The sequence below is a fragment of the Sapajus apella genome, unplaced genomic scaffold, assembly GCF_009761245.1.
Source record: "Sapajus apella isolate SASKATOON/1434 unplaced genomic scaffold, GSC_monkey_1.0 scaffold252, whole genome shotgun sequence".
NCBI lineage: Eukaryota > Metazoa > Chordata > Mammalia > Primates > Cebidae > Sapajus > Sapajus apella.
Genome location: NW_022437192.1, coordinates 414,132 through 417,946, shown reverse-complemented (window position 1 = coordinate 417,946; position 3,815 = coordinate 414,132). Strand labels below are relative to the sequence as shown.

General features: G+C 56.7%; 1 pseudogene across 1 annotated transcript; it reads right to left on the bottom strand.

The window, feature by feature from the left end:
- Positions 1 to 211: 211 nt before the first annotated feature.
- On the bottom strand, positions 212 to 2,843 carry LOC116545272 (annotated as a pseudogene). The gene is made up of 5 exons (XR_004266255.1): positions 2,780 to 2,843; positions 2,341 to 2,610; positions 1,497 to 1,772; positions 607 to 882; positions 212 to 466 (listed from the first exon to the last, which is right to left on the bottom strand). The product of XR_004266255.1 is annotated as a patr class I histocompatibility antigen, CH28 alpha chain-like (transcript).
- Positions 2,844 to 3,815: the final 972 nt, after the last annotated feature.

The following is a 3,815-nucleotide window of genomic DNA, read 5'->3' as shown; positions in this document are numbered from 1 at the left end:
GCCTTGGATCCCAGAGAAGTTTGCAGAACCGTGATTGTAGACCCAGGGCAGGATCAGGAACATGAAGAAAGGAGATGTGGGTTCTGGACCAACTGCCCTTCTGAGTTCTGTCCTCAGCAGGGACAATCCCGTGACCTGTGACTGCTGGAATCAGGTCCCTATCACCACAGTCATCAAGGTGATAAATCTGTCCTTCAATGTCACAGGTGCTTTACAAAAGAGTAAGTGCTGGTACACAGGGCCCCAGGCTGGTGCTTCCCAGTAACAAGGCAGGGCACATCTCTACCTGGAGCTTGAAACTCCCAGTGGGATAAGAAAACTCAGACCCCACCTTACACCCCTTCCCTACCTGAGTTCTTTCTTCTCCACATCACAGCAGCGACCACAGATCCAGTGAGCACAGCTCCAAGGACAACCAGGCCAGCAACGATGCCCACGATGGAAATGGTGGGCTGGGAAGATGGCTCTGGAAAAGGAGGGGAAGGTGAGGGGCTCTGACCCCCAGGCCTCAGCCCTGACCCTGTTGAAGGGATGCAGACGGGCTTCTGCTCTCCTGGAGAAGTGATGTGAGCCCCCATCCCCTCCTTACCCCATTCCCCTCCTTACCCCATCTCAGGGTGAGGGGCTCTGGCAGCCTCTCGTGCTGCACGTGGCACGTGTATCTCTGCTCCTCTCCAGAAGACACCACCACAGCCGCCCACTTCTGGAAGGTTCCATCCCCTGCTGGCCTGGTCTCCACAAGCTCCATGTCCTGAGTTTGGTCCTCCCCATCCCGCTGCCAGGTCAGTGTGATCTCCGCAGGGTAGAAGCCCAGGGCCCAGCACCTCAGGGTGGCCTCATGGTCAGAGAGGGGGTGGTGGGTCACATGTGCCTTTGGGGGATCTGAGAGGAAGAGTCAGAAAATTCAGGCACTTTGCATCTCTCATGGGACAGTCCAGCAGTGCCTTTGTGACCATCTTGAGAACGAAGAAGACAATTAGAGTAGGAGAGCACAAAACCTAGATACCAGCCTGGACTTAGGGGTCTGGGATAGCCTCTTATTCCTTGGAAAGTTCTAGAACTAGGGTGAGATGGCCCAGGATAGAAAGAGAAAAGGGATTTCTGGTCCTGGCCTGCGCGGATGCTGAGTGACTGAGAAAAGCTGAAGTCAAACCTCCACAGACACTTGGTGTGGGGCTGAGAACCAGGCAGGAGAGAAAGTCCCCCATGATCCCTAATACGGAGAGTCAAAGAGAACTGCTGACCAGTTCATTTGAAGGATGGACTCTCCAGCGAGACTAGATTCCTTAATTGCCCCTGAGAGGGGCTGGCCCTTTTAAGAGTCCCTCTTTGGTACAGGATCTCCTGTACCCAGGGTGACAGCTCCCTCTCCTGATCCAAGGAAGGAGTGGCATTCTGGCCTCTTTCCCTGTTTCTTCTATTCTTTGAGATCTATCAGCTGTGGGCACAGTTCCAGCCTAAGAAGGAGATGGGAGATTTGCCGTGGCCCCTCTTACCCGCGCGCTGCAGCGCCTCCTTCCCGTTCTTCAGGTATCTGCGGAGCCGCTCCACACACGTGCCCTCCAGGTAGGCCCTGACCTCCTCCGCGTGTTTCTGTGCTTCCCACTTGTGTTGGGTGATCTGAGCCGCCAGGTCCGCGGCGGTCCAGGAGCGCAGGTCCTCATTCAGGGAGATGTAATCCTTGCCGTCATAGGCGAACTGGTAATACCCGCGGAGGAGGCGCCCGTGGGGCCCCAGGTCGCAGCCAAACACTCCCTGGTAGGTGTGAGACCCTGGCCCGGTCCCCGCAGTCAGCCTCGCCCCTGGGCCCCGCCCCCGCGGTCAGCCCCGCCCCCGGACCCCGCCCCCGCGGTCAGCCCCGCCCCTGCCCCCCAACCCTCGGGGATTTTGGCCTAAGCTGAATATGAAACCGGGTAAAGGAGCCTGCAGCTCACTTGGGTGGGTGGAGGGTCCGTCTAGGCGGGTCCCACAGCCTCAAGGTGGATCTTGGATCCGGAGCCTCGAGGGGACCCAGGCCGTCTGTAGGGGATGAGGAAGGGTCGTGACCAGGGAGGAGGCAGGACCATGAGATCCTAGAGGAATCCCCCAGGCTTAGACCCCAGAGAAGTGTCCAGAACTGGGACTGCAGACCCAGGGCAGGATCAGGAACATGAAGAAAGATGTGGGTCCTGCACCAACTGCCCTCCTGAAGTCTGTCCTCAGCACGGACCTCCCCTTGAACTGTGACTGCTGGAATCAGATCCCCATTACCACAGTCATGAAGGTGGTAAATCTGTTCTTCATTGTCACAGGCGCTTTACAAAAGTGTGAATGCTGGCGCACAGGGCCGGGGTCACTCACCGGCCTCGCTATAGTTGTAGTAGCGGAGCAGGGTCCGCAGTTCCACTCGGAAATTCTGTTCGGTGTCCAGGGCTGTCTGTGTCTCCTCCTCCCAATACTCCGGCCCCTCCTTCTCCACCCACGGCCCCAGCGGCTCCATCCTTGGACTCGCGGCGTCGCTGTCGAATCGCGCGAACTGCGTGTCGTCCACGTAGCCCACGGCGATGACGAGGGGCTCCCCGCGGCCGGGCCGGGACACGGCGGTGTAGAAATACCTCAAAGAGTGGGATTCTGCGGGCAAGGAGGGGCGGAGTCTGGCCCGAGCCCCCCCTGAAGGGCAAAGTAGGGGAAGGGGACGGGCGGGAAGGGATTGGGGCGGGAGAGGGGGCATTGATGCGGTTTCCCAGGGTTCTGCATCCCCCCTGGGCGGGCCCCTTGCTCCTCCCAACCCCGCACTCACCCACCCAGGTCTTGGTCAGCAGCAAGGCCGTGGAGAGCAGCAGCAGGAGGGTTCGTGGCGCCATGACCCCCATCCTTAGGTTCTGGGGAGGGTCTGAGTCCTGGTGGGTGCATGGGGACTTTATAGCCGGGAATCTTAGTGACGCTGATTGGCTTCTCTAGAAACCTGACATCCAATGGGAATGAGAACTAAAGCCTAGAAGTCCAGGAAGAAGGACCCGACACCAGTTTGGGGAGCAAGAAGTGAAACTCCTGGGAGTGTGGAATCCTCAACGCTGGGTTTCCCAATCCCCAGACTCTGCCCTCAGGGTCTGAGACCCTGAGAGCCACGCCCGGGGACCCGGAACTTTGTCCTGTTCCTTTTCCTCCTGCCCTGAGTGCTCTTTGTCACACTATCTCCCTGAGATCTGGCCCAGGAACTGTTTAAATCAGTGGGGATTTTTTGTTTGTTTGTTTTGACAGGATCTCACTCTGTTGGCTAGGCTGCAGTGCAGTGGTGGAATCTTAGTTCACTGGAGCCTTGATCTCCTGGGCTCAGGCCTTGATATCTTGGTCTCCAACCTCAGCTTCCTGTGTAGCTGGGACCGCAGGCCCACGCCACCACGCCCAACTGATTTTTGAATGTTTTGTAGAGATGGAGTTCCACCATATTGTTGAGGGTGGTCTGGAACTCCTGGGCTCAAGCGATTGCCTGCCTCTACCTCCCAATGTGCTGGGACTACAGGCTTGAGCCACTGCACCTGGACTTAACTCTACTTAACTTTGAAAAATCGGACCTGCTTCAAGAAGTTCCTTTTGCAATCAAACCAGCTGAAACTGGTTAGAATGAAGATAGCTGGCCGAACGACCTAAAAAAGATCTCAGGCTTCATTATGATCCTGTTTCTGTGCTAAATGGCACTCTCACCAGCACGATGACAATCGGCAATCTCCATAACATTGACTGGAAGAAGTCCTAAAAGGATAAAAAGGAAGGCAGTATTACTGGTTCAGAGAAGTTCACCCGCCCCCTCTTCCCATAAAATACATGATCATTCC